The sequence below is a fragment of the Haliotis rufescens genome, unplaced genomic scaffold (genome assembly GCF_023055435.1).
Source record: "Haliotis rufescens isolate VD_foot unplaced genomic scaffold, xgHalRufe1.0.p SCAF_6, whole genome shotgun sequence".
Taxonomy (NCBI): domain Eukaryota; kingdom Metazoa; phylum Mollusca; class Gastropoda; order Lepetellida; family Haliotidae; genus Haliotis; species Haliotis rufescens.
Window position 1 is genome coordinate 60,152,055 of NW_025964334.1, and position 25,563 is coordinate 60,177,617.

At 43.9% G+C, this 25,563-nt stretch overlaps 1 protein-coding gene across 1 annotated transcript in view; it reads left to right on the forward strand.

Moving 5' to 3' along the window:
- The window catches only part of LOC124119617 (low-density lipoprotein receptor-related protein 4-like), a 139,915-nt gene that overhangs the window by 37,693 nt on the left and 76,659 nt on the right, over positions 1 to 25,563 (forward strand). The window lies entirely within an intron of this gene.

Genomic DNA, 25,563 nt, shown 5'->3' on the forward strand with positions numbered 1-25,563 from the left:
CGCCATAGACGACTGGGCCACCCTTGCCCCCATTTTTTTGTCTTACCCTGTTGTGTGATATGGGGGATATGAACTGAAAACAGGCTGTTTGTTGTTAATAATGCCGCACTTAGCAATATTCCAGCTATGTGACGGCGGTATGTAAATAATCAAATCAGGACCAAACAATCCAGTGATTGATATCATGAGCATCACTCTACGATATTGGGATACAATGACATGCATCAATCAAGTCAGCAAGCCTGACCACCTGATCCCGTTAGTCGTCTCTTATGACAAGCGTAGTCGCCTTTCAAGGCAAGCATGGTTGCTGAAGACCTATTTGTGAAGCATGCCTACAACCACCTACAGTCTCCACTAGGTCTTGTACTGCAGTACAGTTGTACACTTCAGGATATTTAAGTGTTGTTGTAATATTGAACAAGGGTGCCATGATAGTGTCATATGTCAACATGACTTACAGGAATGTACATCGACAGTCGTGGGATGATACACCGATGCATCACTGGATCGCAAGATTTTTACTTCTTGATACGAGTATCGATCACAATTGCACACCTAAGTGGAAAGTATTGATTCTTGCCTTAAAAGTAATCTTTAATAAATGTTACGTCAAACACTAATTACTTGTGAGACCGTAAATATTTTCATCCATTGCACCATACTTGACACTGCCAACTGTAAATCGTCAGTGTGCCGGGTATTTGGCCATCCTGTCTATGAAAAAGATGGCTTACTCACCACAGATAAGAGCACATGCAAGTATCGTGATACATGTTGGATTGTGAGCAAGGTATCGTGATACGTATCGGATCGCACAGTTATGTATCATCCCATGGTGCAATGATGGGGTTGTATGTCAACAGGACTGCGATGATATACAGCAATGTACGTGGACACATGATACGTTACTTAGACTGGGCCCGTCAATACCATAGTGATGGTATGGAGATATGGAATATGGATAATTCCTCTTCAGCAGATAGTCAGTCTAGTGTTGTGGATCAATCAGTGATGGACACACAATCCTAACCACGAGTCAACAGCGAGAGCAATCAGAAGAGTAATCTATCCCCTTTATTGGAAATACTGCAGTATAATATCTCCAGCCTTCATTTGTTTGTCTTTATCACCTTGCTAAACTACGTGATCGGACTCCAGGAGTTTCTAGGCTGATGAAACAGGGAGTTATGTTCTGTAGGTAAAGATGAAAACTGTAGTGAATTGATTTCTGTATCTCAGTGGAACCTGCATCTACGTCTGAGATGGTTGTCTGACGAATGCCTGGGTTCAGTGGAGGGCTGGGTTTTGTTTCCTGGAGAAAGTTGGACAAGTTCAGGATTTATTTGTCTGATTACAACTTTTTGTTTTGTAATCTGATTTTCTGAAAGTTAATGTTGATGTGAGTTATGGACATGTTGAACTTGTTGCCTAACTGTTGTTCTTGTCAGACATTTGGATGCATAGTAGATTTGCCTAACTGTTGACTGACATTATGCATACAGGTTGTGGTTTGTTATGCTGTATACTCAAGACCTGCCTTCATGCCATCTCGTGGTTAATAGCAGCTCTGTGAATCGGCACTGCTGTAAGGTTTTGTTGCAGTTTGACTGCCAGCTCTGAAGATTTGTCGAATAAAGATATCTTCCATCAGAGTTGAGGTGAAATTGGGTTTAACGTCGCGTCCAAGATTATTGCACTTATATAGCGACGTGCATGCACGTGTATGTGGGTGTGTGGCTGCTTGTACTAGTCCGGACTGATGCCGATTTATAGTGCTAGCTCACTGAGATACCATGCCGCAGTTTAACATGAATACCCCACTCAGACACAGTATACTGACTCCGAGCCGACCAGTCCTTGTTTTAGCCCCTTAATGCCGAGCGCCAGACAGGGTAACAACAAGTACAATCTTTTAACGTCTTTTTGTATGACGCGGCCTGGGATCGAACCCTGGACCTTCCGCTCTCCGGGCGGATGCTCTACCACAAGACCACGGAGGCGGTCTCTTCCATCAGAGATTATTTTCCATGGACCTCTCAGTCTGTGACTTTATTTGCTAGTCTGAAGCCTCAGTCTAATGATCTTATTATGGTCTAGTAAGATCAGCCTTAACTAGTCCATATTCCAAGTCTAATATCTTCTGAAAATAATGCTGAAATACAAGTTTGGGTATGTTGACCCAAAGGTATTTGGCATAGACGGCTTCCAAAGGATTTTTATTCTATTTATTTTGTTTGGTTTTCATGATTATTCAGATCTCCAAAACTGTTGAATATTTCTTGCTATGTAGATCAGTCTAGTGGTGAACTGGTGCCTATTGATGATTTGGGATTATTTTTTATTTTTTTATGTTTTCATGACGACTTTTTGGACTTAACTGAAAATGAGGGCACTGCTCGTTTCCAAACCGTTGAGTATTTCAGGATGAAACTTGCTATACAGATCAGTGAGGGCTCACATCTGAAGGTGGGAGGAGAGAGTCACACCACGGAGAAACCGTGAGAATCTGTTAGTTCCGGAAGTAGTCAGGGCAAGTTGATTCTATTTCCGGAATCCACAGATTCAAGTGATTTCTCTGATTTAAACCATGTTATGGTTGATGTATTTATTCTCTATAATATTGCGTAATGACCTAGGTGCGTCAGTTTACTTTTTTGAATGCACGTTCAGAATGGCCAGTGAGTTCCTGGTTCCGAACCAACTGCAGCAACAATGGTGGGACATGATCAAGAGGAGTGGGTGACCACGTGACGAGGACGAGGTTGACGTAAGAGGGATCAACCAAGTCACTGAGTAGACCTCTTCCGACAAGCACACGTTGCTGGGGGTGAATTTACGTGTGGAATTAATGGGATACGCGGGTAATGCCATCTCGGTGTGTGTCGTGGAAGTAATGGGATACGCGGGTAATGCCATCTCGGTGTGTTGTGGAAGTAATGGGATGCGCGGGTAATGCCATCTCGGTGTGTGTCGTGGAAGTAAATGGGATACGAGGGTAATGCCATCTCGGTGTGTGTTGTGGAAGTAATGGGATACGCGGGTAATGCCATCTCGGTGTGTGTTGTGGAAGTAATGGGATACGTGGGTAATGCCATCTCGGTGTGTGTTGTGGAAGTAATGGGATACGTGGGTAATGCCATCTCGGTGTGTGTTGTGGAAGTAATGGGATACGTGGGTAATGCCATCTCGGTGTGTGTTGTGGAAGTAATGGGATATGTGGGTAATGCCATCTCGGTGTGTGTTGTGGAAGTAATGGGATACGCGGGTAATGCCATCTCGCTGTGATGTGGAAGTAATGGGATACGCGGGTAATGCCATCTTGGTGTGTGTCGTGGAAGTAATGGGATACGCGGGTAATGCCATCTCGGTGTGTGTTGTGGAAGTAATGGGATACGCGAGTAATGCCATCTTGGTGTGTGTCGTGGAAGTAATGGGATACGCGGGTAATGCCATCTCGGTGTGTGTTGTGGAAGTAATGGGATACAAGGGTAATGCCATCTCGTTGTGTGTCGTGGAAGTAATGGGATACGCGGGTAATGCCATCTCGGTGTGTGTTGTGGAAGTAATGGGATACGCGGGTAATGCCATCTCGGTGTGTGTCGTGGAAGTAATGGGATACGCGTGTAATGCCATCTCGGTGTGTGTTGTGGAAGTAATGGGATACGCGGGTAATGCCATCTTGGTGTGTGTCGTGGAAGTAATGGGATACGCGGGTAATGCCATCTTGGTGTGTGTCGTGGAAGTAATGGGATACACGGGTAATGCCATCTTGGTGTGTGTTGTGGAAGTAATGGGATACGCGAGTAATGCCATCTTGGTGTGTGTTGTGGAAGTAATGGGATACGCGGGTAATGCCATCTCGGTGTGTTGTGGAAGTAATGGGATACGTGGGTAATGCCATCTCGGTGTGTGTTGTGGAAGTAATGGGATACGTGGGTAATGCCATCTCGGTGTGTTGTGGAAGTAAAGGGATATGAGGATAATGCCATCTCGGTGTGTTGTGGAAGTAATGGGATATGTGGGTAATGCCATCTCGGTGTGTGTCGTGGAAGTAATGGGATACGTGGGTAATGCCATCTCGGTGTGTGTCGTGGAAGTAATGGGATACGCGGGTAATGCCATCTCGGTGTGTGTTGTGGAAGAAACGGGATACGTGGGTAATGCCATCTCGGTGTGTGTTGTGGAAGTAATGGGATGTCCTTGCTTGCTCTCCAGTCTTATCAGTGTTTCAAAGTTGCTGAGGTTGCAGTTTCATCTCCTTCATGGAGAGCTTGTCAAAGCAGTTTGTTGTCTCCGGAGGACAAGGAACACATACATCCCTTTATCACGGATGAAGATGTATTCATATACAATATTTTGAGTGATGAGATGAAAGCTTGGTCTATTTTGAGAAAGTCATGTAAGTGCTTTGAGTTCTGTCATGCAGAGAGCAGCCAGTATATACACCGGCTTTGTTGAAAGTTTTATCTCCATAAAAACCTGCAGAGCCTTTCCGCAGTTACTGTAAATGTTTATGAAACTCCCTCGTTATTTGTGATATTTATGTCCAAGCAAATTGCAATGGATGGGAAGTGAATAAATGCAAGAAACCAGTGTTTGTAGAGATGTTGAGCAGGGATCATATTAGTCATGGATTGTTTGCTTTTCTAAACTCGTCACCATCATCATCATCAGCAGCAGCAGCAGCTGCGTTATCTTCACTATCATTATCAACAACATCTACCATCTTCCATCATCACCCTAAACACCATCACCATCACCATAACGCCATCAGTGTCAGCAGCATTGTTGGGGTCATTGACTTCATGAGCTGCATCGCCAGCAGCCATGGCAGCAGCATTGCCATCATCATCATCATCATCATCATAATCATCATCATCATCATCATCATCACCATCCTTGTCTTCATCAACGACGTCCTGGCCCTGGTTACCTTGTTGTGAATGTGATCCATAGTTTCAGATATGTCATTTCTTTATCATGCGATAGATAAACCAACCACTCAACTCGACGGGTACTGAGATATACCACTCCACTCCAGACAGGGGTACTGAGATATACCACTCCACTTGACAGGGGGACTGAGATATACCACTCCAATTGACAGGGGTACTGAGATATACCACTCCACTTTACAGGGGTACTGAGATATACCACTCCACTTGACAGGGGGACTGAGATATACCACTCCAATTGACAGGGGTACTGAGATATACCACTCCACTTTACAGGGGTACTGAGATATACCACTCCACTTTACAGGGGCACTGAGATATACCACTCCACTTTACAGGGGGACTGAGATATACCACTCAACTCGACGGGTACTGAGATATACCACTCCACTTGACAGGGGGACTGAGATATACCACTCCACTTTACAGGGGCACTGAGATATACCACTCCACTCCAGACAGGGGTACTGAGATATACCACTCAACTCTAGACAGGGGTACTGAGATATACCACTCCACTGCAGGCAGGGGTACTGAGATATACCAATCCACTTGACAGGGGGACTGAGATATACCACTCTACTCTAGACAGGGGGACTGACATATACCACTCCACTCCAGACAGGGGTACTGAGATATACCACTCCACTCTGGACAGGGGTACTGAGATATACCACTCCACTCCAGACAGGGGTACTGAGATATACCACTCCACTCTGGACAGGGGTACTGAGATATACCACTCCACTTGCCAGGGGTACTGAAATATTATCAATATATAATATTTTCTGCAAATCATTGTGTCAGTAATCAGCTCACAGTGTAGCATTGAATGGTAGGAATATTGCAGTCAGCAGTTTAGCTTACCGTACTTAAGGTATCCTAACATTTTTCCTACATTTTGTTTACTTTATCCAAACGGCAGGTAGAAATATGGTTTTCCCTTAAAGGAGGGCTCTGATTGGTCCTTGAAGTCATCTGACGTGGAGCGTTCAGTTTGAATTTTCCATTATCCAAAGTCTCGGTGAGATTCAAATCTGATCTCAGAAAACAAAATATGTGAGGGTTCCCCTGCTCCTTTATGTGGACAGACTTATTGATGGAGTCGACAGTCTGTGGCCAAGAGTAATGTCTTTGTCAAACATGTTCACATGAAGGTTGAAAAAGGTCAAAGATGGCTGCCACAGTTAACACTGGTGTTACTGTCCACTGACTGTCACATTAGATAATACAAAGAGAATGTCAGACATTTATACTCACTGAGAGATTTGCTGTGGATGAATTGTAGAACAGTGAGCAGGACAGTAAGTATTTGTAAGTATGGTTATATCTCTAAAACTGTTATATAAAACAGAATTAATTAGTTTTATTTATTTGACAGTGGGTTTGGCTGCGGTCAACTGATCCATAATCCAAGAGATTAAAGATTCTCGTCTGTTGGAGACTCCTTTATGTTAATCCATTATGGCTGGCTTAGGTGTTTGATGCTACTGTCCATCCAACTGGTTACAGGTAATTTGACTGTGTAGGTCTTGTGGTGGGTGCTACTTTGTTGATGCTACTGTCCATCCAACTGGTTATAGGTAATTGACTGTGTAGGTCTTGTGGTGGGTGCTACTTTGTTGATGCTAATGTCCATCCAACTGGTTACAGGTGAAGGTCAGGGTGCCGTTGTACAAAGCGATCTTAGCGCTAAGGTGACGTTACTCCCATACCTTAACATAGACCTACGACAGTCGTTGTTTTGTACAACGGTACCCAGGTCTGTAGCTTAGAACTTGTATCTATTTATTTTCCTATGTGGTTGAACAACACGTTGCATTGATGTTTCTGTGTCTGCCACTGTTTCAGCTGGAGGTCGTTTAGTACAGACTATATTTCAAGCTTGTTATTTTATGGAAAGCTTATCAAATATTTATTTTTTGAGAAAGGATGAGCCAGTGTTTGCAGCAGATGCAGAAGGACTTGATCAGACTTTATCTGTGCATCTGAAACCAGAGTTCAAATAGCCCATGAAATATTCAGCTTGCTCTGTGGTCCAACTCCATGATGTAGTCTGACTGCCTGAAAGGGTTTTATCTACAGCTATTTGCTAGGAAGATATCTTTAAATAAGTTGATAAATTTCTAAAAGCATTTTGTGATAAAGTGTAATGGAATTCAGGGCTCAGAGGAATTCTGTTTCAGTAGCCGCCAGCCAATGGGAGGAGGTGGAAACTGGGCATCAACAGCCAGTTTAGGAAATAGGTTTTGTGTGTCATTTTTGTAGCTTCCTTTGTTTTTCTTCGTCTTGTCAGTCACTGGCGAGTGGGTGGTTGCCTCACGCATGGCACAGAAGTCAGCATCCACACTATAGCATGCTATTGTACCGTGGGCTGTGGGGCAGTGGTAAAGGTGATGGCTAGTCACATCAAAGACCTGGGTTTTATTCCTCAAATGGGTTAAGTGTTGTAAGGCCTTTGTTGGTGACCCTTTCCATGATGAAAACTGGAGAATTGTTTGCTGTCTTCTCTTGGTGTGTGTATCAGGGCTGAGACAGGTAACTCAGGTACCCGGGACGGATGGGTAATGAGTAGGACCCGGGTACCCACAGGACTACCCGGACCCGTGGTTAGTCAGGTGATATATTGTGCTGCCCTCTACTGGTGTGTCTCTGTGTGTGTCAGGGAGGTGCTGCCCTCTACGGGTGTGTGTGTGTGTGTGTGTGTGTGTGTCTGTGAGGGAGGTGCTGCTCTCTACTGGTATGTGTGTGTGTGTGTCAGGGAGGTGCTGCCCTCTACTGGTGTGTGTGTGTGTCAGGGAGGTGCTGCCATCTATTGGTGTGTGTGTCAGGGAGGTGCTGCCCTCTACTGGTATGTCTATGTGTCAGGGAGGTGCTGCCCTCTACTGGTGTGTATGTGTATGTGTGTCAGGGAGGTGCTGCCCTCTACTGGTGTGTGTGTGTGTGTCAGGGAGGTGCTGCCCTCTACGGGTGTGTGTGTGTGTGTGTGTGTGTGTGTCTGTGAGGGAGGTGCTGCTCTCTACTGGTATGTGTGTGTGTGTGTCAGGGAGGTGCTGCCCTCTACTGGTGTGTGTGTGTGTCAGGGAGGTGCTGCCATCTATTGGTGTGTGTGTCAGGGAGGTGCTGCCCTCTACTGGTATGTCTATGTGTCAGGGAGGTGCTGCCCTCTACTGGTGTGTATGTGTATGTGTGTCAGGGAGGTGCTGCCCTCTACTGGTGTGTGTGTGTGTGTCAGGGAGGTGCTGCCCTCTACTGGTGTGTGTGTGTCAGGGAGGTGCTGCCATCTATTGGTGTGTGTGTCAGGGAGGTGCTGCCATCTATTGGTGTGTGTGTGTCAGGGAGGTGCTGCCCTCTACTGGTGTGTGTGTGTCAGGGAGGTGCTGCCATCTATTGGTGTGTGTGTCAGGGAGGTGCTGCCATCTATTGGTGTGTGTGTGTCAGGGAGGTGCTGCCCTCTACTGGTGTGTGTGTGTCAGGGAGGTGCTGCCATCTATTGGTGTGTGTGTCAGGGAGGTGCTGCCATCTATTGGTGTGTCTGTGTCAGGGAGGTGCTGCCCTCTACTGGTGTGTGTCTGTATGTCAGGGAGGTGCTGCCATCTATTGGTGTGTGTCTGTGTGTCAGGGAGGTGCTGCCCTCTATTGGTGTGTGTGTCAGGGAGGTGCTGCCATCTATTGGTGTGTGTGTCAGGGAGGTGCTGCCATCTATTGGTGTGTGTCTTTGTGTCAGGGAGGTGCTACCATCTATTGGTGTGTGTGTCAGGGAGGTGCTGCCATCTATTGGTGTGTGTGTCAGGGAGGTGCTGCCATCTATTGGTGTGTGTGTCAGGGAGGTGCTGCCCTCTACTGGTGTGTGTCTGTGTGTCAGGGAGGTGCTGCCGTCTATTGGTGTGTGTCTGTGTGTCAGGGAGGTGCTGACCCCTACTGGGTCAACCATGGAGTTTTTCTGTTGATGAAAATGGCTTGGGAACAGGCGTAGATAGCAATTTTCTCTAATGGAGGTATTTTATGGAGAGCTGGGAGCATCTTGCTTGAAGGATCTGATGAAGTGGGCGGCCACAGCACGGGAGTAATTACATTTCAGACCCCTCTCAGTGCAGTCAGGCAAAGACGTACCACTTTGCAGTGTTTTCCAATGATATTAGGGGTTACCAGTTTATGCCTGGTTTCGTACTTGGCAATGAGGTTTTCTTTTGGTGGATAGGAGACCCAAACATGCTGTTCCCAGGGGAATAGCACACAGCTGGGTGAAACAACACGGCAGATCTCACATTGCTGTGTTGCTGTGTGTGCTGTGTGTGCTGTTGTAACCAGCTGTGTTAGATCTGATTTCCTTAAATCTCCACCGTAACAGGCATGGGGTACATGGGGTCCTTGTCTGTCCTTAGGTCGCCATGGAAACAAGCATAGGGTACTGAGGTCCTTGTCTGTCCTTAGGTCTCCATGGTAACAGGCATGGGTTACAGGGATCCTAGTCTGCCCTTAGGTCTCCATGGAAACAAGCATAGGGTACTGAGGTCCTAGTCTGTCCTTAGGTCTCCATGGAAACAAGCATGGGGTACTGAGGTCCTAGTCTGTCCTTAAATCTCCAAGGAAACCAATATGGGGCACTAAGGACATATCTCGTCTGTTGAACTAAATGGAACAAGCATGTGATACAGAATACCAGAATTTTATTGTTTTTCATGTCTGTTGTATGGGTATCTTGTTACCCTACAGGTATTGAGGGTGTCGTGTTTGAGAGTCTTGTGTCTGGGTGAAGGTACTTGAGAGGTGATGGAGGGGACATTGTTGTGTCAGGCTGGAGAGTATGGCTTCTGCTTACACAGAGACCAGAGCTGGCAGTCAACAACGTATCTGTTTAACTGGGGAGGCGGCATGCTAGGTTTCACCCGACTTGTACACCTGTCAAGGTGGTGCCCATGTAAGCCAGGCAGTGTCAGACTAACCACTAGTTACAGTCATTCCTAAACCGCCCTCTGGAACAAGATGTATCATCCAAACTGATCTTAGTTCTTTCAACACCGCAGACCAGTTAACCAGCCAGGCCGTAGCCACGTCAAAATAATATATAACTTCATGAACCTACCTGTTTTATCATTCATTTTTAAGTCTGTCATAATGTCTGATAATATGTACTTAATTTCAATTTATGATATTTTATTGATAGATTTAAAATAATTATCATACTGTGGTAGGTCCTAGTGCCTAACTGTGGTATGGTCCAAGTGCCTAACTGTGGTATGGTCCTAGTGCCTGACTGTGGTATGGTCCTAATGCTGAACTGTGGTATGGTCCTAGTGCCTGACTGTGGTATGGTCCTAGTGCCTAACTGTTGTATGGTCCTAGTGCCTAACTGTGGTATGGTCCTAGTGCCTGACTGTGGTATGGTCCTAGTGCCTGACTGTGGTATGGTCCTAGTGCCTGACTGTGGTATGGTCCTAGTGCCTGACTGTGGTATGGTCCTAGTGCCTAACTGTTGTATTGTCCTAGTGCCTAACTGTGGTATGGTCCTCATGCCTAACTGTGGTATGGTCCTCATGCCTAACTGTGGTATGGTCCTAGTGCCTAACTGTGGTATGGTCCTCATGCCTAACTGTGGTATGGTCCTCATGCCTAACTGTGGTATGGTCCTAGTGCCTAACTGTGGTATGGTCCTAGTGCCTGACTGTGGTATGGTCCTAGTGCCTGACTGTGGTATGGTCCTAGTGCCTGACTGTGGTATGGTCCTAGTGCCTGACTGTGGTATGGTCCTAGTGCCTGACTGTGGTATGTTCCTAGTGCCTGACTGTGGTATGGTCCTAGTGCCTGACTGTGGTATAAATAATACAGGATCACTTTCATCCATTGTCCTGGTTCAATCTGGATCTGTTCTCATACATCTGATGGACATGATGACTGAGTAGTAGCTGGTCGCTTAGGAAACATGTCCCTCTATTTCGTTTAGCGCATGAGAAATTCAAAATACTTGGATGAGAGGAATAAGTAATTAACAGCTTTTGTTCAAATGTAATTGAAATAAATCTATGTTGATGGGTTAGATTTATGAAAGGCATTTTCAAATCAGATTTTGGCCCTGCTGGATATCCATCAGAAGATTCACGCTTTTTCGGATATAAAGCACTTCCTAATTAAGCCGAACTCAAACTTAATTAATGACTAGAAATCTAAAGACTCTATTTGGAGTGTTGGCTGTGAATCATGTTGTACTGGTGTGAATTGCCTTGAATCGACAATTCTATACAAATAGTAATCGACGGTGCTGCAATCCCATGATGCATGTGCTGACGGAGCCAATGATGTCGCTAATCGTGTTTGTGCACACACTAATCAGTCTGAAACAGCTGGATAATGCAGAGCGTTTAGCTGAATGACTCGGACTATGGCTGCTCCAACAGGCAATTGTGACCATTGTGACAGTGCCTGAACCCAACAACAGTGGCGATTACAGAGAAGACGATACAGAAGTGTGACAAGCTCATTACATGGGGGAGAACGGCCGGGCCAGCTTCAGCCCTATTATAACCATGACTCACCAGCGCCACCTGCTGGCTGGACACAGAGTGCACTGAGAACTGTTACATTGTGAGGCATGGCGTGGGTCTGTACGTAGAAGTCGCACATAAGTCAGACTTTCCTCCCTCATCAAGCTGAGAAGACGTGATACAAACTCACTCACTCACTCACTCACTCACTCACTCACTCACTCACTCACTCACTCACTCACTCACTCACTCACTCACTCACTCACTCACTCACTCACTCACTCACTCACTCACTCACACACTCACACAACCGTTGTGTCATGTTGGTCTTTCATTAGAGTTGAGTAGAGAGTTGGTTTAAACTCTCTAAAAAAGTGATTTCGTCTGAAGAAGTTATGCAGGTCTTAGACATTCACCTCTTTGATGAAACCCACGAGCATGGGTATGGTACTGGCAAACCTTGAAACATAATCGGGGTGAATAGGGATTCAAACCCATAATCGAAGGTTTCTGGCATGCCCAAGGGACTCAACTCTGCACCCTTCATTAAAAATACTGCTTGGACACTCATAGTAAGAAATTGACACTAGTCCTATGTCCTTGCCAAACTGCCATTTTTTAGGGATCTTCTGTATGTTGGCATTATAAGGACAAGTGGACAATGCGACTCACTTATTTGAAGTTGGCTAGATATGGAAGATGTTTTTCCACCATGAACATTAAGTAATCATGAATGGACAGACAGACAGACAGACAGACATCCTGATTGCTGCAACGGGGGCTTGATTTAACAGTGGGAGGATAGATCTAAAAAAGTTAAAGCTAAGGGGAAAAAATCTGAGCTATTTTCCAGGACAAAGGTTGTTTTTGTACTTTTTTATGTAGGGTCATGTAATGTCTGGCATAGGGTCATGGACAAAATGGCATTGATTGCAGATAGAATCTGACCCTTGCATACATGACATGCAGTTTTATTTTGGTATGGAGAGAGTTCATGTAATTCTTGTATATTCATTGCTTTGTTCAATGAAATTCTCCCAAAACATTGTTATGTATAGCTCAGTGTTTGTAAATGAGTCAAGAAATTGCTTCTATCCATCAGTTGAGTATATTTAGCACCCCAATTTCCGTGAAGAGCAACCTGCACATTCATTGGAGATTCTACTCAAATTGTCGAATCAGTGACAACATGACACGTAGTTGAAGCACGGCGGCAAGACAGCTTGCCTCAAACACAGATATCACACACGTATTGACCGATGCCAGCTCCGGAATTTTTATGATAGGATCATCAAATTATTCATGGATTCTTGGCAGAGTGTATTCGACTCCTTGACGCTGGGTTTATGCTGGAAGATAGATCTGCAGCAGGAGATGCTGTGGAGGAGATATGGTGAAATAGATAACAGTTCCAGCCAGGAGATAAGGGAAATAGATAACAGTTTCAGCCAGGAGATAATGGAACAAGATAACAGTTCCAGCCAGGAGATAAGGGAAATAGATAACAGTTTCAGCCAGGAGATAAGGGAACAAGAAAACAGTTCCAGCCAGGAGATAAGGGAAATAGATAACAGTTCCAGCCAGGAGATAATGGAACAAGATAACCGTTCCAGCCAGGAGATAATGGAACAAGATAACAGTTCCAGCCAGGAGATAAGGGAAATAGATACCAGTTCCAGCCAGGAGATAATGGAACAAGATAACAGTTCCAGCCAGGAGATAAGGGAAATAGATAACAGTTCCAGCCAGGAGATAATGGAACAAGATAACAGTCCAGCCAGGAGATAGGGAAAAAATAGCAGTTCCAGCCAGGAGATAAGGGAGATAGATAACAGTTCCAGCCAGGAGATAATGGAACAAGATAACAGTCCAGCCAGGAGATAGGGAAAAAATAGCAGTTCCAGCCAGGAGATAAGGGAGATAGATAACAGTTCCAGCCAGGAGATAAAGGAAATAGATAACAGTTCTAGACAAGAGATAAGGGAAAAGTTAACAGTTCTAGACAGGAGATAAGGAAAATAGACGACAGTTCCTGACTTTAGATAAGGGAAATAGATAACAATTCCTGCCAGGATATAAGGGAAAAAGATAACAGTTCCAGCCAGGAGATAAGGGAAACAGATAACAGTTCCAACCAAAAGATAAGGGAAATAGATAACAGTTCCTGACTTTAGATAAGGGAGATAGATAACAGTTCCTGCCAGGAGATAAGATGTTGTAATGAGTCTCCTCTTTGCCTCAATGTGAGATTTCTGTAGAGGTAAATATGTATTGTATGGAGTCTCCTCTCTGCCACAATGTGAGATTGTGTAGAGGTAAATATGTATTGTATGGAGTCTCCTCTCTGCCACAATGTGAGATTGTGTAGAGGTAAATATGTATTGTATGGAGTCTTCTCTCTGCCACAACGTGAGATTGTGTAGATGGAAATATGTTTGTGTGAATGTGTGGGCAGATCCATGAACGTGTTCTTTGGTAAGTTGATTCCTGGGGTGAAAGTCTACAGATTCTGCTGTGTATGAAAGACAAGGACTATCAGTCTATATCTGCCCTGCACCGGATATGTCTGTGAATATGGCCAGCGTTGTACAGATATCTCGTAAACATTTGGCAGCCTGTAGATATTTTCGTCCTTTAGCAATGATGTATAGGAGAAAAGATTAAATGTAAATATTTTAAAATAGATAAGTAATACCAAAACATCACTGTTTCTCCAAAAATATCTAAAAATGATTTATATTTTTGTTGTTTTTACCATGATGATGTATCACACGAAGCCCCAATCAGTGCTCTGTAGGATTAAACAACATTGATTGTTATACAAACGGATATCTGAAACTGGTGTCATGTCTATTAATTATCTAGACAAGTCTTTCAGAGAGACATGGGGCTGTTCAGTAGGGCGTGGCGTGGCTGGGTAAATGGGGCTGTTCAGTAGGGCGTGGATTGGCTGGGTAAATGGGGCTGTTCAGTAGGGCATGGATTGGCTGGGTAAATGGGGATGTTCATTAGGGCGTGGCGTGGCTGGGTAAATGGGGCTGTTCAGTAGGGCGTGGATTGGCTGGGTAAATTGGGATGTTCAGTAGGGCGTGGAGTGGCTGGGTAAATGGGGATGTTCATTAGGGCGTGGAGTGACTGGGTAAATGGGGCTGTTCAGTAGGGCATGGAGTGGCTGGGTAAATGGGGCTGATCTGTATGGAGTGCAGTGACTGGGTAAATGGGGCTGTTCAGTTTGAGGGTAGTGGCTGGGTAAATGAGGCTGTTCAAATTGTGTATGATGTCGAGCTTTCATCACTTTATTCCTTGATGAGGCTATTTTAATTACACTGCCAAAAACACTATGGAGTGGCGAGGTGGGTGAGGTTCTGGTCAAGATCAAGACCTGACTTCCCCACCAGTGAAGGTCCAGGGTAGAAAAGGTCTTCAGCAACCAATGCTTGTCGTAAAAGGCGACTATGCTTGTCATAAGAGGCGACTATGCTTGTCGTAAAAGGCGACTAACAGGATTGGTTTGTCAGGCTTGCTGACTTGGTTAATGTATGTCATCGTATCCTAATTGCGTGGATTGATGCTTACGATGTCAATTACTGGATTGTCTGGTCCAGACTCGATTATTTACAGACCGCTGTCATATTGCTGGAATATTGCTGAGTGCGGCGTTAAACAACAAACAAACCGGACTTCCCATCAATGGCACGGCGTGTAAAGCTAGACGATACCCCTGCTGTGATACCGCAGGAATGGTGCTGGAAGCGGCATATAATCTACTCACGCTGTCACAGTCATTTATACAGTGGGAAAGGATGTAGTTAGTGGTGGGTTATTTTGTCTGTACATTGAGTTTCATGGTTCAAGCAGTGCTGGATATAACAGCTTGTTGGAAGTCACATGCTTGCTGCTGTGTTACGACTCTGAGCTGTGGTTGAATAAGTTTGAAGGAAAGGCTACAGGCAGGCGTATGAAAACTAATTGAATCTGTTGGGTCCTCGCCGTGCTGAATGATGGAGTGAAGATCAATGCTATGGAAGCGAGTCACAGACTTTCTTATGGCGCCAGTAGCCTTGGGAAATTGGTAAACATGGGGCGGGTTTGAGTCCCGTATTTGCTGTGATTGGAATTCTCGTTTTCATCCACATCTGACCTTATGGGTTTCACTACACCTGTGCTTGTTGGTTTCACTACACCTGTCTGTGTTGGTTTCACCACACCTCTGCTTGTTGGTTTCACTACACCTGTGCTAGTTGGTTTCACCACACCTGTCTGTGTTGGTTTCACCACACCTCTGCTTGTTGGTTTCACTACACCTGTGCTAGTTGGTTTCACCACACCTGTCTGTGTTGGTTTCACCACATTTGTCTGTGTTGGTTTCACCACACCTGTATGTGTTGGTTTCACCACACCGGTGCTTGTTGGTTTCACTACACCTGTGCTAGTTGGTTTCACCACACCTGTCTGTGTTGGTTTCACTACACCTGTGCTAGTTGGTTTCACCACACCTCTGCTTGTTGGTTTCACTACACCTGTACTAGTTGGTTTCACCACACCTGTCTGTGTTGGTTTCACCACACCGGTGCTTGTTGGTTTCACCACACCTGTGCTAGTTGGTTTCACCACACCTGTGCTAGTTGGTTTCACCACACCTGTCTGTGTTGGTTTCACCACATTTGTCTGTGTTGGTTTCACCACACCAGTCTGTGTTGGTTTCACCACACCTGTGCTAGTTGGTTTCACCACACCTGTGCTAGTTGGTTTCACCACACCTGTCTGTGTTGGTTTCACCACACCGGTGCTTGTTGGTTTCACTACACCTGTGCTAGTTGGTTTCACCACACCTGTCTGTGTTGGTTTCACCACACCAGTGCTTGTTGGTTTCACTACACCTGTGCTAGTTGGTTTCACCACACCTGTCTGTGTTGGTTTCACCACACCTGTCTGTGTTGGTTTCACCACACCGGTGCTTGTTGGTTTCTCCATCCTGTGCTTTTTGGTTTCACCACACCTGTGCTTGTTGGTTTCACCATTCCTGTGCTTGTTGGTTTCATCACACCCGTGCTTGTTGGTTTCACTATCCTGTGATTGTTGGTTTCACCACACCTGTGCTTATTGGTTTCACCATTCCTGTGCTTGTTGGTTTCTCCATCCTGTGCTTGTTGGTTTCCCCACACCTGTGCTTGTTGGTTTCACCATTCCTGTGATTGTTGTTTTCACCACACCTGTGCTTGTTGGTTTCACCACACCTGTGAGTGTTGGTTTCACCACACCTGTGCTTGTTGGTTTCACCACACCTGTGCTTGTTGGTTTCACCACACCTGTGCTTGTTGGTTTCACCATTCCTGTGATTGTTGGTTTCACCACACCTGTGCTTGTTGGTTTCACCATTCCTGTGCTTGTTGCTTTCACCACACTTCTGCAAGTTGGTTTCACCACACCTGTGCTTGTTGGTTTCACCATTCCTGTGCTTGTTGGCTTCACCATCCTGTGCTTGTCGGTTTCACCATTCTTGTGCTTGTTGGTTTCACTATCCTGTGCTTGTTGGTTTCACCATTCCTGTGCTTGTTGGTTTCACCACACCCGTGCTTGTTGGTTTCACTATCCTGTGCTTGTTGGTTTCACCATTCCTGTGCTTGTTGGTTTCACTATCCCGTGCTTGTTGGTTTCACCATTCCTGTGCTTGTTGGTTTCACTATCCTGTGCTTGTTAGTTTAACCATTCCTGTGCTTGTTGGTTTCACCACACCTGTGCTTGTTGGTTTCACTATCCTGTGCTTGTTGGTTTCACCATTCCTGTGCTTGTTGGTTTCACTATCCTTTGCTTGTTGGTTTCACCACACCTGTGCTTGTTGGTTTCACTATCCTGTGCTTGTTGGTTTCACCACACCCGTGCTTGTTGGTTTCACCACACACGTGCTTGTTGGTTTCACCATTCCTGTGCTTGTTGGTTTCACCATCCTGTGCTTGTTGGTTTCACCACACCTGTGCTTGATGGTTTCACCACACCTGTTAGCAATATGATAGCAGTCTGAAAATTATCAAATCTGGACCAGACAATCCAGTGATTGATATCACAAGCATCGATCCACGCAATTGGGATACAATGACATGCATCAACCAAGTGAGCGAGCCTGACCACCAAATCCTGTTTTTTCTCCTCTTACGACTAGCATAGTCACCTTTCACGACAAGCATGGGTTGCTGAAGGCCTATTCTCGCCCGCAATCTTCACGGGTCTCCTAAAAAATATCACTTGATCTCATCCAACTATATCTCCTGTTGAGTCTAATTTGGGATGATATATACTTACCACCTAAGCCATGTTGGTCCCAGGAGTGTCAGGAACTGTTCCACTGCCCTACGGCACTTCATACTTACCACCTAAGCCATGTTGGTCCCAGGAGTGTCAGGAACTGTTCCACTGCCCTACGGCACTTCATAATTACCACCTAAGCCATGTTGGTCCCAGGAGTGTCAGGAACTGTTCCACTGCCCTACGGCACTTCATACTTACCACCTAAGCCATGTTGGTCCCAGGAGTGTCAGGAACTGTTCCACTGCCCTACGGCACTTCATGCTTACCACCTAAGCCATGTTGGTCCCAGGAGTGTCAGGAACTGTTCCACTGCCCTACGGCACTTCATGCTTACCATCTAAGCCATGTTGGTCCCAGGAGTGTCAGGAACTGTTCCACTGCCCTACGGCACTTCATGCTTACCATCTAAGCCATGTTTGTCCCAGGAGTGTCAGGAACTGTTCCACTGCCCTACCGCACTTCATACTTACCACCTAAGCCATGTTGGTCCCAGGAGTGTCAGGAACTGTTCCACTGCCCTACGGCACTTCATACTTACCATCTAAGCCATGTTGGTCCCAGGAGTGTCAGGAACTGTTCCACTGCCCTACCGCACTTCATACTTACCACCTAAGCCATGTTTGTCCCAGGAGTGTCAGGAACTGTTCCACTGCCCTACGGCACTTCATGCTTACCATCTAAGCCATGTTTGTCCCAGGAGTGTCAGGAACTGTTCCACTGCCCTACGGCACTTCATACTTACCATCTAAGCCATGTTGGTCCCAGGAGTGTCAGGAACTGTTCCACTGCCCTACGGCACTTCATACTTACCACCTAAGCCATGTTGGTCCCAGGAGTGTCAGGAACTGTTCCACTGCCCTACGGCACTTCATACTTACCATCTAAGCCATGTTGGTCCCAGGAGTGTCAGGAACTGTTCCACTGCCCTACGGCACTTCATACTTACCACCTAAGCCATGTTGGTCCCAGGAGTGTCAGGAACTGTTCCACTGCCCTACGGCACTTCATACTTACCATCTAAGCCATGTTGGTCCCAGGAGTGTCAGGAACTGTTCCACTGCCCTACGGCACTTCATACTTACCACCTAAGCCATGTTGGTCCCAGGAGTGTCAGGAACTGTTCCACTGCCCTACGGCACTTCATGCTTACCATCTAAGCCATGTTGGTTCCAGGAGTGTCGGCTAAAGAAGGGGCTTATGGTAAATATTGTTGACCTGATTGCTCAGTACATATTTCTCGGCAACTGACTGACAACTGACAAATGTTGGGGTGCTGGTCAGCTGTGTGTCAGTTAGTTAGACCACGATCAAAGACAAAGGAACCATGGTTTAATTCAATTCAGGGAGGTATTTCAATAGGCCAATGGATAACTGCAATGCATTGATAGTTGGTCACTCGTTGTTTGTATGATAGGATTTAATTGACTTGTGTTTGAAATGTTCAGAAAGACAGAAGTATCAGCCCACCAGAGTACCATGTTCCTGGGCATGGCTGTGCCATGTTCCTGGGCATGGCTGTACCATGTTCCTTGGCATGCCTGTACCATGTTCTGGGCATGGCTGTTCCATGTTCCTGGGCATGGCTGTACCATGTTCCTGGGCATGGCTGTACCATGTTCCTGGGCATGGCTGTACCATGTGCCTGGGCATGCCTGTACCATGTTCCTGAGCATGGCAGTACCATGTGCCTGGGCATGCCTGTACCATGTTCCTGGGCATGCCTGTACCATGTTCCTGAGCATGGTTGTACCATGTTCCTGGGTATGGTTGTACCATGTTCCTGGTCATGGCTGTACCATGTTCCTGGGCATGGTTGTACTTTGTTCTGGGCATGATTGTACCATGTTCGGGGCATGATTGTACCATGTGCTTGGCATGATTGTACCATGTTCCTGGGCATGGCTGTACCATGTTCTTGGGCATGCCTGTACCATGTTCCTGGGCATGGCTGTACCATGTTCTGGGCATGGCTGTACCATGTGCCTGGGCATGGTTTTACTGGGCAGGGGAGTTTATTGAGACTGAGGATTTTGGGAGTGGTCGCATCATGGGGGATGTTCTTGTACACTGGAGGCTCCTGATGGTTAAGGGAGGCCTCATTTGAAGTCAGGACCAGGGTGAGGAGATTTTGAACCTTTGAGTGCCTCTGGTTGATAAAATCAGTCACACGTCTTATCTCCTGGCTGAGAGTCTACAGTTTCACCCCCTTCTCTACACTGCTTTGTTTGGTAGTCTCGCGTCAGGAGACGAGGTATTTGGTGTAAATAAAGTTGGCCGATTAACGCCATGGAGACTCCCTAGGGAACACTTTAGTCTTTTCTGGCAGGGCCACTCTTTCCCCTTTGTCTACGTGAGTACTTAGTCTTCCCTCCGGACAACATAGCCTGCCAGCTGTCTCATGTGCTCTTTAACCATCAATGTCCCAACCGTACTCACTTAGACCTACCTAAGATCATCCTCAGATCATCCTCAGATCATCCTCAGATCTACCTCAGATCTACCTCAGATCATCCTCAGATCTACCTCAGATCTACCTCAGATCATCCTCAGATCATCCTCAGATCATCCTCAGATCTACCTCAGATCATCCTCAGATCTACCTCAGATCTACCTCAGATCATCCTCAGATCTACCTCAGATCATCCTCAGATCTACCTCAGATCATCCTCAGATCTACCTCAGATCATCCTCAGATCTACCTTAGATCATCCTCAGATCATCCTCAGATCTACCTCAGATCATCCTCAGATCTACCTCAGATCTACCTCAGATCATCCTCAGATCATTTTTCAGATCATCCTCAGATCATCCTCAGATTCTACCTCAGATCATCCTCAGATCTACCTCAGATCATCCTCAGATCATCCTCAGATCATCCTCAGATCATCCTTGTACAACCCTGGACAAACAACTGTAAAGTGATGCAGTGAAAACGTGCTTCTGTTTTGGTTGTCACATGGTGTTGTTATTTCATTGTTTCCATGGTAATGTCTAACATAGATACTACTTGGCTTGTGAAGGGTTAAGGTTTTTGATGATCCCAGCAGTGAAGGGGTCGTGACACTGGCAGGTATATGTGCAATCAAATTGCCCGGACAGCTTAAATGATACTTTTACATCATAAAAAAATAGAATAAGTGGATATGCTACTACTATCCATCTTGACTAATTAGAACAGCTGCGCGTGTTGAGTTTCGTTTGAGAAAGGAAGACACTACAGAGCATCTTGTGGAGGTATTTGTAAACTTACCCCGGAATGTGCACTATTCTATTGTTACCTGACTGACAAGGTGATCAATGACCAATACCATGTCACTGTTGGTTTTGTTGGACATGCTGTGTGTTTTATGTGATGTACTTCTTCCCTTCTATATATAATTTAATTAATACTACTTCCCTTTGTGTTAATTAAGTGATACACTACTTTCCTTTGATATATATAATTTAATTAATACTACTTCCCTTTGTGTTAATTGAGTGATACACTACTTTCCTTTGATATATATAATTTAATTAATACTACTTCCCTTTGTGTTAATTAAGTGATACACAACTTTCCTTTGATATATACAATTTAATTAATACTACTTCCCTTTGTGTCAATTAAGTGATACACTACTTTCCTTTGATATATATAATTTAAAAAATACTACTTCCCTTTGTGTTAATTAAGTGATACACTACTTTCCTTTGATATATATAATTTAATTAATACTACTTCCCTTTGTGTTAATTAAGTGATATACTACTTTCCTTTGATATATATAATTTAATTAATACTACTTCCCTTTGTGTTAATTAAGTGATACACTTCTTTCCTTTGATATATATAATTTAATTAATACTACTTCCCTTTGTGTTAATTAAGTGATACACTTCTTTCCTTTGATATATATAATTTAATTAATATTACTTCCCTTTGTGTTAATTAAGTGATACACTACTTTCCTTTGATATATATAATTTAAAAAATACTACTTCCCTTTGTGTTAAGTGATGTCACTACTTTCCTTTGATATATATAATTTAATTATTACTACTTACCTTTGTGTTAATTAAGTGATATACTACTTTCCTTTGATATATATAATTTAATTATTTCTACTTCCCTTTGTGTTAATTAAGTGGTATACTACTTTCCTTTGATATATATCTATAATTTAATTAATACTACTTCCCTTTGTGTTAATTAGGTGATAAACTACTTTCCTTTGATATATATTATTTAATTAATACTTCTTCCCTTTTGTCTTCATTAAATGATATACTACTTTCCTTCTATATTTGAAATTTAAATAATACTACCTCCCTTTTGTCTTTATTAAATGATAAACTAATTTCCTTCTATATTTGAAATTTAAATACTACTACTTCCCTTTGTTTTAATTAAATGATATACTACTTTCCTTCTCTTATCTGTCATGGTCATGGCCATTTGAAAAACATTGAATTTTCTTTATCTTCTTTTGAGTAGTATATATACTATGTTCATGATTTGAAATGAATTATTCATGACTTTCTTTCATGTATTCACTGAATTATGTGCTTATCTAGATCATGTTTATGTCAGAGTGAATAAGGACAGTATCCGTGAGTGGACTGATTGCTATCAGGGGCAACTCCAAGATTGATCTATTTGAAAACATTGATGGAAGTGAACTTTAACGCACTTGACAGTAATGTTGACAAATCAATTTAGAATTACAGTTTGTAGAGTTAGATGAATCTGATTTAGATGAGTTAGGTAGACAAGACTGTGTCTGATACCACTGTCTGTGTTGACCCTGAGGCTGGTCATCAGACGAGAGCTTTATTCTGCTTTATTCTGGCATCGACTACACATATATCTGTGGCTGAAGACCCTTGTTATGGTCAGAAGCCAAGCAAATGACAAGAGCTCTTGTCTGTAAGCCTGGAGATAACCCTGTCAGATAGTTGTCATGAAAATAGCACTGTAGACAATAGAGGAGGGAAGGAAGAAGGGCATGGGTGCAACTGAAATATGTTGGAAGGTGAATAGTATCTCTTAGATATGTTCGAAGGTAAATAGTATCTAAAAAAAAGTCCAACTGTTTGATGAACTCCTACTTGGTTAATGTAGTGTGGCTGTTGACTTGATAAGTTTGGAACAGTTTGAAGAGTGAGGTCACAGACATAGACATGTTGAGCTTATCAAGATAGTCCATAGATCATTCTGGAAAAGTTGTTTGTGTAAAAGAGCTACAGTTTGGGAAAAAAACGTGTCCTAGGTTTACCCTTGTCACAGGCTAACGAACTAGTGGCCTTGTCTAATCCTGCTGTGATCCGAGAAGCCCCCATGACTTACTTGTAGACCTATCTGTAAGTAATCTGTGTAAGCACCCCTACTTAAGACCTGAAATTTGTTCTGTATTTTCTGGTGTATAGTCGAAGTTGTAGCAGTATCATTCGGGGTAAATGTGGTTTTATTCATACCATGTTAGGTTTTATGCCGGTGAGTGGTATAAAACTGAACAAGGGACACATAAAACCACATATACCCCATGTGATACTGCTACAACCTATTTATCTTTAAATACCAACATGTTATTATTAGCCATTGTAAAAGAATTAAAACAAATTCAAAATTGATAAAAAACAGCTGTGCAATTGAGTTGAGGTTAACATGTGCTGTGTCACCTGACTTTCATTGATTCGGAAAAAGCATGTGGCTTTTTGCTTCAAAGTAGGGATAAGGGATTTATTCTCCCGCTCAGAAATCCACGTACAACCTTCATGGTGGGGTATAAGGGATTTAGTCTTCCGCTGGGAAATTTATTTCATTCCCAGTATTTTATCAAGTTAGTGTGAACCAATCACATCTTATCATTCTCACATGGAGGTACGATAAGGCAGTTTGTTTTCAGAATAGGAAGCAGTGAAGATGGGCTTTGTAATTGCCTTATAAGTATTATAAAAAATTGTTTAGTGTCATCAACTAAGTTTGATGGCTACTGCTTGGACTCTGAACTGAAGACAAATTTTTGTTGTTCTGTTTCAATAAATGCACACACACACACACACACACACACACACACAACGGCACCCTGACTTGGTCAATAAATAACAATTTAAGCACCTGTGGCGCTTATTATGACGAATACGATATGTAATTTGAACTAAACGTTTGAGTGAAGTTTGATTGGTTTCTTTATCATGGCAATAATACAACATGAAGTGTAATTGTCACATGTATTTATTACTGTGTAGTTGATCCTCAGTGATAAATCGTGAGAAACCTAAGACTGATTAATGAGTTAGGTGATCATATCGTTTATTCATGATTTGTGGAGCTTTTACCCTCTAAGAAACTTTGTCCTCTGCTCAGATGACTTATACAGTGATCTTTATGAGGACTGGGATAAACTTGTGAAATGGGAGAGGAAGTGACACGTTGCCATGATGTATTCAACAATAAATGTGCACTGACCTTGTCTCTAAAGACTGACCTTGAGAAACAAATCATCCACATTTGAATATTTGTTATTGTGTGATAGGGTAATGGATACGCCGGTGTGAGTGTTGGGGGCTGCGTGTGCTGCAAGGTTTTTTGTTGTGCCAGGGTTGCACACTGTCAATCTCAGCGGCCATTCTGCAGTGTTGACAGGCATAGGCTATAATTTTGTGTCATCTTTTCAACCTGACATGAAACCCAGGCATACAATGCACATATATATTACATTAATAGTGTTATCAGCATCTTGTATGTGACCCGCCTGCCAGATGGGCCATCTCCTGTCAGGGTCAATCTTCACAGAAACTGTAGCCGCAAACAGACTGAAAACGAAATCAAGTCATGTTTAGCGCAAGTAACATTTAACAACGGTTTGCAGTGGTATGTCTGTGTTTAAGTGAAAAATGTCCATAGTTACAGCCTCAAGGTCCTATCTGTGGCATCAGAATTGTTGGTTCTAAAGATGATGTAAGGAACATTTGTAGCCCAATGATGACGTTTGTTGTGATGCCACCACTGTCATGTGTCTGTGTCAGATAGAGTGTTACAACTTTTATCATGACAGTTATAGTGCTACAACCATCGTGAGTCTACGCCAAAATGCTTCTACACTCACAGCCCTATTATCCTAACTGTTATGATGCTACGATCATCGTAAGTTAGGCCAAAATGCTTTAACACTCACAGCCCTATTATCCTGACTGTTATGATGCTACGATCATCGTAAATTAGGCCAAAATGCTTCTACACTCACAGCCCTAATCATGACTATTATGATGCTACGACCATTGTAAGTTAGGCCAAAATGCTTCTACACTCACAGCCCTATAATCCTGACTGTTATGATGCTACGACCATCGTAAGTTACGCCAAAATGCTTCTACACTCACAGCCCTATTATCCTGACTGTTATGATGCAATGACCATCGTAAGTTACGCCAAAATTCTTCAACACTCACAGCCCTATTATCCTGACTGTTATGATGATACGACCATCGTAAGTTAGGCCAAAATGCTTTAACACTCACAGGCCTATTATCCTGACTGTTATGATGCTACGATCATCGTAAGTTAGGCCAAAATGCTTCTACACTCACAGCCCTATTATCCTGACTGTTATGATGCTACGATCATCGTAAGTTAGGCCAAAATGCTTTAACACTCACAGGCCTATTATCCTGACTGTTATGATGCTACGATCATCATAAGTTAGGCCAAAATGCTTCAACACTCACAGCCCTATTATCCTGACTGTTATGATGATACGACCATCGTAAGTTAGGCCAAAATGCTTTAACACTCACAGGCCTATTATCCTGACTGTTATGATGCTACGATCATCGTA